Here is a 10,929-nt window from a genome sequence, read left to right as displayed (position 1 = left end):
GTCTTCCCAAGAGAGGCAAAAGGGCATTTCTGTCCCCATGCATTCTATAGACACATATTCACGTGGAGTCAACAACCCGACCTCTCTTGGTGTGACGAATCAACTTCCGGGGCACTAGTGGTCCAGGGAGGAATATCGCTTTCTAGACCATCAATCAGTCCCACACCTCTAGTACACCGGAAGGGGTCCGAACAGTGGACGGAACGTCAGGCTGGTTAGTTGCAACAGAGCGAAAAAACAATTGTGACCCACTGATAAAAGGGACTGTCCAGTCAAGGTTGTATACAAATATCTACTTTAGTATTAATACAACAGACAGTTCTAACACACTACAAAATACAACCCACCCTATAAAGGAAAACAGAGGACCGACAGTTTCACAAAGGAGAGGGATGCACTCTGGATACTGACAGGAGTGCAGTCGGTAAAGCAATCAGTCTGAACTGTTCAAGGTTATTTGGTTGCAGCAGCAAGGGAGCAAGAGGTCGTAAATGTCACTAAGGGCCTTCGGAGAAGGACCAGGGGGACAGAACCACAATGTAACTGGTGTTTGAGATGATCTTGGTACTCGACAGCATCGAGTGGCTTCCAGCATGCTTTGTAGCTCCGGCGACAGAGTTCAAGAGGGACGACAGATGCGGATATCAGTTGGCAGGCAGTTTGGTAAGCGAGGCTGGGCGGACGGCTGCCGGCTGCCCTACCCGGCGGCTCGGGGTGAAGAATCGTTGTCTGTGTGCTGGTTGGTGGATCTGGAACGCTGGTCGAGGGTTCTCAGACGGCTTTAGTGACTGCAGCGTGAGAACAGCCACAGTGGTGCAGCCGGTCGCAGTTTGAGAGCTCGACTGCTTCGAAAAAGTCCTTAAAAGATGGACGCTGGTTGATGCTTGTTGTTGCACTCCTCCGAGCTTCTTCTCAATGCTTGGGTCGACGTTTAAGGCGGCCGACCCAAAGCTGAGAAGAGTGTTTGCCGGCAACGGCCTTGTCCTTTGTTCAGAGACTCTCTGGCACTTCCCACCTAGGAAGCTTGCTGGCTTAACCTAGCAGGGCACGCTGTGTGCTGGCTGGGTACCGGTTCTGGTGCTGCTTGATGGATCCTCTGAGTCGGGTATCTCCCTCTGTTCCCTGGGAGATGTTTTGGGAGATATTTTGCTTCCCTCTTGGAAATCCTGGACTTCCTTCACTGGCGGAAGCCGTGAGGCAGACTGTACCATCACCGAGGGTCCGAATGAGTCCTTCTTCGTACTCCTTTTGAAGTCGTCGGATGATCTGCTTAGTGAGGGGCTCAGCCCTCTTTTAAAGCCAAATGGGCCCCAGTGATTGGAGCATGCTAAGCCTACCTTAAAGACCCAATCCTGGGTCCCCACCACCAATCTTCTGTCATGCGTAAGGTCATGACCAGAGTGCTTTGCAACAGGAAAGGTAAGGGGTGACAACATGTACTACTAAGCCGCACCCATCTTCCTGTCTCCTGTGGATCAAAGTGGCTCTCTGGTTAATTGAGCTCGAGAACAGACTGTCTGCATCAAATCACATATATCTTCCCTCTGAAAGGGGGTGGCCCTGCAGCGGTTGCCTACTGTAAACAGTTGTTCCACACATGACATTCAATGGCCTTCATACAGAGGGGTGGGAGCTAGCTTCAAGCTGACACATTGCATATGAAAAAGGTGTTGGGGTTTCCTGCCCTGTGTTAGTTCTGTGAACAGGCCTCTTGGCAGGCCTGCTTCACTTAACTCTCATCAGTATGCGCCGCCATCAGAGAGAACCTAACAATAGGCAGGGCATATCGATGGAGCCTTTGCTATTTTAAGTAGGCTGACCAGGGCCGGAGGAAGGCGTTGCCTTCCCCCTTCAGAGATGCTTTGATGTACCCATGGCTGTCACATTGCAGCTAAATGTGACAGGAGGACCGCACCGGTAGACTGTGTCCCCCAGAGTGCACTTGACTATGTGTTTGTTGTGCAGTGTCCATTGGGAAATGTGTGCGGAATAGCCCCACACATTTCCAGGAGGTTTACCTACCAACATTCCATTTCTTTTTTAAAAGTATCAAACCAGCCCAGGCGGAGCGCACACTCCCCGTGCGGATGGTCTAATTCCTCACTCTTGGTCAGGTTCTTCAATTCCTACCAGTCAAGTGGTCTCTTCTGTCTGTGTCTGCACTTCATTTGCACAGCAAACAGGCATGTCTTTCCCATGGCAACAGTGTCTTCTCCAAGCTGCACACACAGACAGCCGTTTCTCAGGCTAAATGTTCTCTTCTGACCTCAGTGGCAGAGCCACACTAAGCAGATGGCTCTGCAAAGGCCCAGGGGCTACAGCAAAAAGCCTGAACAGGGCAAGGCCGCTTCATTTTTGGCAGTGGAGTTGAAGTAGAATTGCAGGGTCCGCCCTATGAGACAGGGTACAAGACGTGAATTACATAGGACCTTTTCACTTTTCCCAGAGTCCCCTGCAAAATCGGGTCTATTTTCAAGGACAAGTGCAATTATCACAAACAGGTAGGTATGTGATGGCATGGAAATGTATCGAAATTGTAATGGTTTGGTCAACAGTTGGAACGCTCAGAGACAAATTGATTCACTTCTTGTCAATGTCCTGGCTGCACTGCAGAAACAGCTGGTCGTCCTGGTGGAGCATCACTTCACCTGTCCCCAAAGGAGCCCATTTCTCGATGCTGTCCTCGCTCCTGTGCAATCCTCCAATGGCTCTTTGCATTCTCAAGCCTCTCCCATGTTGCCTTGGCAGCGGCCTGCCCAATAATCTCTCAGGAGGGCGGGGTCACTTGCCAACAGGCCACCGATCATGCTAAGGGAAAGAGCGCACAGGTAGCAGCCTGCTCATTTGCATGTTTACTCCCAGAATCCTATGCATACCTTGCTACTATATTTGCTGTCAGTTTGGTGAGCGCAAGATGATACAGGTGTTCACCTCAACAAATCTCGGCACTGGAATCCAGGCGGTTTTATGAGTTTGACAAAGGATGCTCAGGATGAAGCTTGCTGGGATCAGTGCAAGTTAAATGGGAATCCATTCCCGGGGCGCACGGGCCTCTGGGTCAGGTGCTTTAGCTTTGCGCAGTGGCAGTATCGTAGCTCATGAGGTTTAACCGGGGCGCGATTATTGCTTATTGAAAACTTTACCCAATAACCCGCCATGACAGCTTGAAATATAGCTGGAATTGGTAATTTTTGACAGTCTCTACGGAGGCTGAACCGATTTGTTTGAAAAGGAGACAATGACGCTTTTACTCCACTGGAGAAGACCTAGCAAGAGGGGTGTGTTTTTCGGAACCCATCCCTTCTATTCTTTGTTCTCTCGTGGCCTACCCTCAACAAAGGGGTTTACTTCCAGAAGCTAGCGCATTCGTAAACTCCAAGCGGCGCAGCGAAGTCTATGGAACCGTGACCATGCAGCAGGTGCATTAAGCGCCTCAGTTGTCTCGCTGCCTTCCTGATCTCACGACATGAAAACCATGAGCTTTCAGAACCTAGCAGACAGTGACCTGTCTGCCTTCGATCCTCTTTGCCACATCTGCTCTTGCGAAAGTCATCAGATTGTTGGATGGTTACTCAGGGAGGTCTGGCTGCCACTGAAGCCAACCGCAGCAGAGGGGTCGCTTTACCTTTGGCCTTCGCTCACCATCTCAGTCTTCCCAAGAGAGGCAAAAGGGCATTTCTGTCCCCATGCATTCTATAGACACATATTCACGTGCAGTCAACAACCCGACCTCTCTTGGTGTGACGAATCAACTTCCGGGGCACTAGTGGTCCAGGGAGGAATATCGCTTTCTAGACCATCAATCAGTCCCACACCTCTAGTACACCGGAAGGGGTCCGAACAGTGGACGGAACGTCAGGCTGGTTAGTTGCAACAGAGCGAAAAAACAATTGTGACCCACTGATAAAAGGGACTGTCCAGTCAAGGTTGTATACAAATATCTACTTTAGTATTAATACAACAGACAGTTCTAACACACTACAAAATACAACCCACCCTATAAAGGAAAACAGGGGACAGACAGTTTCACAAAGGAGAGGGATGCACTCTGGATACTGACAGGAGTGCAGTCGGTAAAGCAATCAGTCTGAACTGTTCAAGGTTATTTGGTTGCAGCAGCAAGGGAGCAAGAGGTCGTAAATGTCACTAAGGGCCTTCGGAGAAGGACCAGGGGGACAGAACCACAATGTAACTGGTGTTTGAGATGATCTTGGTACTCGACAGCATCGAGTGGCTTCCAGCATGCTTTGTAGCTCCGGCGACAGAGTTCAAGAGGGACGACAGATGCGGATATCAGTTGGCAGGCAGTTTGGTAAGCGAGGCTGGGCGGACGGCTGCAGGCTGCCCTACCCGGCGGCTCGGGGTGAAGAATCGTTGTCTGTGTGCTGGTTGGTGGATCTGGAACGCTGGTCGAGGGTTCTCAGACGGCTTTAGTGACTGCAGCGTGAGAACAGCCACAGTGGTGCAGCCGGTCGCAGTTTGAGAGCTCGACTGCTTCGAAAAAGTCCTTAAAAGATGGACGCTGGTTGATGCTTGTTGTGGCACTCCTCCGAGCTTCTTCTCAATGCTTGGGTCGACGTTTAAGGCGGCCGACCCAAAGCTGAGAAGAGTGTTTGCCGGCAGCGGCCTTGTCCTTTGTTCAGAGACTCTCTGGCACTTCCCACCTAGGAAGCTTGCTGGCTTAACCTAGCAGGGCACGCTGTGTGCTGGCTGGGTACCGGTTCTGGTGCTGCTTGATGGATCCTCTGAGTCGGGTATCTCCCTCTGTTCCCTGGGAGATGTTTTGGGAGGTATTTTGCTTCCCTCTTGGAAATCCTGGACTTCCTTCACTGGCGGAAGCCGTGAGGCAGACTGTACCATCACCGAGGGTCTGAATGAGTCCTTCTTCGTACTCCTTTTGAAGTCGTCGGATGATCTGCTTAGTGAGGGGCTCAGCCCTCTTTTAAAGCCAAATGGGCCCCAGTGATTGGAGCATGCTAAGCCTACCTTAAAGACCCAATCCTGGGTCCCCACCACCAATCTTCTGTCATGCGTAAGGTCATGACCAGAGTGCTTTGCAACAGGAAAGGTAAGGGGTGACAACATGTACTACTAAGCCGCACCCATCTTCCTGTCTCCTGTGGATCAAAGTGGCTCTCTGGTTAATTGAGCTCGAGAACAGACTGTCTGCATCAAATCACATATATCTTCCCTCTGAAAGGGGGTGGCCCTGCAGCGGTTGCCTACTGTAAACAGTTGTTCCACACATGACATTCAATGGCCTTCATACAGAGGGGTGGGAGCTAGCTTCAAGCTGACACATTGCATATGAAAAAGGTGTTGGGGTTTCCTGCCCTGTGTTAGTTCTGTGAACAGGCCTCTTGGCAGGCCTGCTTCACTTAACTCTCATCAGTATGCGCCGCCATCAGAGAGAACCTAACAATAGGCAGGGCATATCGATGGAGCCTTTTCTATTTTAAGTAGGCTGACCAGGGCCGGAGGAAGGCGTTGCCTTCCCCCTTCAGAGATGCTTTGATGTACCCATGGCTGTCACATTGCAGCTAAATGTGACAGGAGGACCGCACCGGTAGACTGTGTCCCCCAGAGTGCACTTGACTATGTGTTTGTTGTGCAGTGTCCATTGGGAAATGTGTGCGGAATAGCCCCACACATTTCCAGGAGGTTTACCTACCAACATTCCATTTCTTTTTTAAAAGTATCAAACCAGCCCAGGCGGAGCGCACACTCCCCGTGCGGATGGTCTAATTCCTCACTCTTGGTCAGGTTCTTCAATTCCTACCAGTCAAGTGGTCTCTTCTGTCTGTGTCTGCACTTCATTTGCACAGCAAACAGGCATGTCTTTCCCATGGCAACAGTGTCTTCTCCAAGCTGCACACACAGACAGCCGTTTCTCAGGCTAAATGTTCTCTTCTGACCTCAGTGGCAGAGCCACACTAAGCAGATGGCTCTGCAAAGGCCCAGGGGCTACAGCAAAAAGCCTGAACAGGGCAAGGCCGCTTCATTTTTGGCAGTGGAGTGGAAGTAGAATTGCAGGGTCCGCCCTATGAGACAGGGTACAAGACGTGAATTACATAAGACCTTTTCACTTTCCCAGAGTCCCCTGCAAAATCGGGTCTATTTTCAAGGACAAGTGCAATTATCACAAACAGGTAGGTATGTGATGGCATGGAAATGTATCGAAATTGTAATGGTTTGGTCAACAGTTGGAACGCTCAGAGACAAATTGATTCACTTCTTGTCAATGTCCTGGCTGCACTGCAGAAACAGCTGGTCGTCCTGGTGGAGCATCACTTCACCTGTCCCCAAAGGAGCCCATTTCTCGATGCTGTCCTCGCTCCTGTGCAATCCTCCAATGGCTCTTTGCATTCTCAAGCCTCTTCCATGTTGCCTTGGCCTCTACGGAGGCTGAACCGATTTGTTTGAAAAGGAGACAATGGGCCTCATTACGACCCAGGCGGTAAGTTACCGCCTGGGCCGTGACTTTACCACCATGGCGTAAACTACGTTTACGCCATGGTGGTTGGCGGACTTACCGCCCCATTCCGACCTTGGCGGGGCGGTAAGTCCCCAATCCCCATTTACCCTTCCCCATTCCCATTTTTGCCCCATAGGGCATAATGGGAGTGGGGAAGGCGTTAATTACGCCACCGTAAATTACGGTGGCGTAATTAACTCCATGGTCCCTTAGCGCCATGGATTTTAAAACCCGCTGGGCCTCATTACGACCCAGGCGGTAAGTTACCGCCTGGGCCGTCACTTTACCACCATGGCGTAAACTATGTTTACGCCATGGTGGTTGGCGGACTTACCCCCCCATTCCGACCTTGGCGGGGCGGTAAGTCCCCAATCCCCATTTACCCTTCCCCATTCCCATTTTTGCCCCATAGGGCATAATGGGAGTGGGGAAGGCGTTAATTACGCCACCGTAAATTACGGTGGCGTAATTAACTCCATGGTCCCTTAGCGCCATGGATTTTAACACCCGCTAAAAGCGGGTGTTAAAACCTCCATGGCGCTAAGGGACCTCGTAATTGGCGGTAAGGGGTCGGCGCAGCTAACGCTGGCGTAAACCCCTTACCGCCAGGGTCGTAATGAGGCCCGCTGAAAGCGGGTGTTAAGACCTCCATGGCGCTAAGGGACCTCGTAATTGGCGGTAAGGGGTCGGCGCAGCTAACGATGGCGTAAACCCCTTACCGCCAGGGTCGTAATGAGGCCCAATGACGCTTTTACTCCACTGGAGAAGACCTAGCAAGAGGGGTGTGTTTTTCGGAACCCATCCCTTCTATTCTTTGTTCTCTCGTGGCCTACCCTCAACAAAGGGGTTTACTTCCAGAAGCTAGCGCATTCGTAAACTCCAAGCTGCGCAGCGAAGTCTATGGAACCGTGACCATGCAGCAGGTGCATTAAGCACCTCAGTTGTCTCGCTGCCTTCCTGATCTCACGACATGAAAACCATGAGCTTTCAGAACCTAGCAGACAGTGACCTGTCTGCCTTCGATCCTCTTTGCCACATCTGCTCTTGCGAAAGTCATCAGATTGTTGGATGGTTACTCAGGGAGGTCTGGCTGCCACTGAAGCCACCCGCAGCAGAGGGGTCGCTTTACCTTTGGCCTTCGCTCACCATCTCAGTCTTCCCAAGAGAGGCAAAAGGGCATTTCTGTCCCCATGCATTCTATAGACACATATTCACGTGGAGTCAACAACCCGACCTCTCTTGGTGTGACGAATCAACTTCCGGGGCACTAGTGGTCCAGGGAGGAATATCGCTTTCTAGACCATCAATCAGTCCCACACCTCTAGTACACCGGAAGGGGTCCGAACAGTGGACGGAACGTCAGGCTGGTTAGTTGCAACAGAGCGAAAAAACAATTGTGACCCACTGATAAAAGGGACTGTCCAGTCAAGGTTGTATACAAATATCTACTTTAGTATTAATACAACAGACAGTTCTAACACACTACAAAATACAACCCACCCTATAAAGGAAAACAGAGGACCGACAGTTTCACAAAGGAGAGGGATGCACTCTGGATACTGACAGGAGTGCAGTCGGTAAAGCAATCAGTCTGAACTGTTCAAGGTTATTTGGTTGCAGCAGCAAGGGAGCAAGAGGTCGTAAATGTCACTAAGGGCCTTCGGAGAAGGACCAGGGGGACAGAACCACAATGTAACTGGTGTTTGAGATGATCTTGGTACTCGACAGCATCGAGTGGCTTCCAGCATGCTTTGTAGCTCCGGCGACAGAGTTCAAGAGGGACGACAGATGCGGATATCAGTTGGCAGGCAGTTTGGTAAGCGAGGCTGGGCGGACGGCTGCCGGCTGCCCTACCCGGCGGCTCGGGGTGAAGAATCGTTGTCTGTGTGCTGGTTGGTGGATCTGGAACGCTGGTCGAGGGTTCTCAGACGGCTTTAGTGACTGCAGCGTGAGAACAGCCACAGTGGTGCAGCCGGTCGCAGTTTGAGAGCTCGACTGCTTCGAAAAAGTCCTTAAAAGATGGACGCTGGTTGATGCTTGTTGTTGCACTCCTCCGAGCTTCTTCTCAATGCTTGGGTCGACGTTTAAGGCGGCCGACCCAAAGCTGAGAAGAGTGTTTGCCGGCAACGGCCTTGTCCTTTGTTCAGAGACTCTCTGGCACTTCCCACCTAGGAAGCTTGCTGGCTTAACCTAGCAGGGCACGCTGTGTGCTGGCTGGGTACCGGTTCTGGTGCTGCTTGATGGATCCTCTGAGTCGGGTATCTCCCTCTGTTCCCTGGGAGATGTTTTGGGAGATATTTTGCTTCCCTCTTGGAAATCCTGGACTTCCTTCACTGGCGGAAGCCGTGAGGCAGACTGTACCATCACCGAGGGTCCGAATGAGTCCTTCTTCGTACTCCTTTTGAAGTCGTCGGATGATCTGCTTAGTGAGGGGCTCAGCCCTCTTTTAAAGCCAAATGGGCCCCAGTGATTGGAGCATGCTAAGCCTACCTTAAAGACCCAATCCTGGGTCCCCACCACCAATCTTCTGTCATGCGTAAGGTCATGACCAGAGTGCTTTGCAACAGGAAAGGTAAGGGGTGACAACATGTACTACTAAGCCGCACCCATCTTCCTGTCTCCTGTGGATCAAAGTGGCTCTCTGGTTAATTGAGCTCGAGAACAGACTGTCTGCATCAAATCACATATATCTTCCCTCTGAAAGGGGGTGGCCCTGCAGCGGTTGCCTACTGTAAACAGTTGTTCCACACATGACATTCAATGGCCTTCATACAGAGGGGTGGGAGCTAGCTTCAAGCTGACACATTGCATATGAAAAAGGTGTTGGGGTTTCCTGCCCTGTGTTAGTTCTGTGAACAGGCCTCTTGGCAGGCCTGCTTCACTTAACTCTCATCAGTATGCGCCGCCATCAGAGAGAACCTAACAATAGGCAGGGCATATCGATGGAGCCTTTGCTATTTTAAGTAGGCTGACCAGGGCCGGAGGAAGGCGTTGCCTTCCCCCTTCAGAGATGCTTTGATGTACCCATGGCTGTCACATTGCAGCTAAATGTGACAGGAGGACCGCACCGGTAGACTGTGTCCCCCAGAGTGCACTTGACTATGTGTTTGTTGTGCAGTGTCCATTGGGAAATGTGTGCGGAATAGCCCCACACATTTCCAGGAGGTTTACCTACCAACATTCCATTTCTTTTTTAAAAGTATCAAACCAGCCCAGGCGGAGCGCACACTCCCCGTGCGGATGGTCTAATTCCTCACTCTTGGTCAGGTTCTTCAATTCCTACCAGTCAAGTGGTCTCTTCTGTCTGTGTCTGCACTTCATTTGCACAGCAAACAGGCATGTCTTTCCCATGGCAACAGTGTCTTCTCCAAGCTGCACACACAGACAGCCGTTTCTCAGGCTAAATGTTCTCTTCTGACCTCAGTGGCAGAGCCACACTAAGCAGATGGCTCTGCAAAGGCCCAGGGGCTACAGCAAAAAGCCTGAACAGGGCAAGGCCGCTTCATTTTTGGCAGTGGAGTGGAAGTAGAATTGCAGGGTCCGCCCTATGAGACAGGGTACAAGACGTGAATTACATAGGACCTTTTCACTTTTCCCAGAGTCCCCTGCAAAATCGGGTCTATTTTCAAGGACAAGTGCAATTATCACAAACAGGTAGGTATGTGATGGCATGGAAATGTATCGAAATTGTAATGGTTTGGTCAACAGTTGGAACGCTCAGAGACAAATTGATTCACTTCTTGTCAATGTCCTGGCTGCACTGCAGAAACAGCTGGTCGTCCTGGTGGAGCATCACTTCACCTGTCCCCAAAGGAGCCCATTTCTCGATGCTGTCCTCGCTCCTGTGCAATCCTCCAATGGCTCTTTGCATTCTCAAGCCTCTCCCATGTTGCCTTGGCAGCGGCCTGCCCAATAATCTCTCAGGAGGGCGGGGTCACTTGCCAACAGGCCACCGATCATGCTAAGGGAAAGAGCGCACAGGTAGCAGCCTGCTCATTTGCATGTTTACTCCCAGAATCCTATGCATACCTTGCTACTATATTTGCTGTCAGTTTGGTGAGCGCAAGATGATACAGGTGTTCACCTCAACAAATCTCGGCACTGGAATCCAGGCGGTTTTATGAGTTTGACAAAGGATGCTCAGGATGGAGCTTGCTGGGATCAGTGCAAGTTAAATGGGAATCCATTCCCGGGGCGCACGGGCCTCTGGGTCAGGTGCTTTAGCTTTGCGCAGTGGCAGTATCGTAGCTCATGAGGTTTAACCGGGGCGCGATTATTGCTTATTGAAAACTTTACCCAATAACCCGCCATGACAGCTTGAAATATAGCTGGAATTGGTAATTTTTGACAGTCTCTACGGAGGCTGAACCGATTTGTTTGAAAAGGAGACAATGACGCTTTTACTCCACTGGAGAAGACCTAGCAAGAGGGGTGTGTTTTTCGGAACCCATCCC

At 51.0% G+C, this 10,929-nt stretch overlaps 2 non-coding genes across 2 annotated transcripts; both read left to right on the top strand.

The window, feature by feature from the left end:
- The first annotated feature begins 3,069 nt into the window (after window positions 1–3,069).
- On the top strand, window positions 3,070–3,210 carry LOC138496747 (U4 spliceosomal RNA). The gene has a single exon (XR_011278230.1). It is a non-coding gene; the product is annotated as a U4 spliceosomal RNA (small nuclear RNA).
- A 7,487-nt stretch (window positions 3,211–10,697) lies between these two features.
- Window positions 10,698–10,838, top strand: LOC138496745 (U4 spliceosomal RNA). Its single transcript, XR_011278229.1, has one exon. It is a non-coding gene; the product is annotated as a U4 spliceosomal RNA (small nuclear RNA).
- Window positions 10,839–10,929: the final 91 nt, after the last annotated feature.

Source organism: Ambystoma mexicanum, chromosome 10, assembly GCF_040938575.1.
Source record: "Ambystoma mexicanum isolate Mex_15411 chromosome 10, UKY_AmexF1_1, whole genome shotgun sequence".
Taxonomy (NCBI): Eukaryota; Metazoa; Chordata; class Amphibia; order Caudata; family Ambystomatidae; genus Ambystoma; species Ambystoma mexicanum.
Note: the sequence above shows the minus strand (reverse complement) of the source record. Positions and strands in the feature narration are given on the sequence as shown.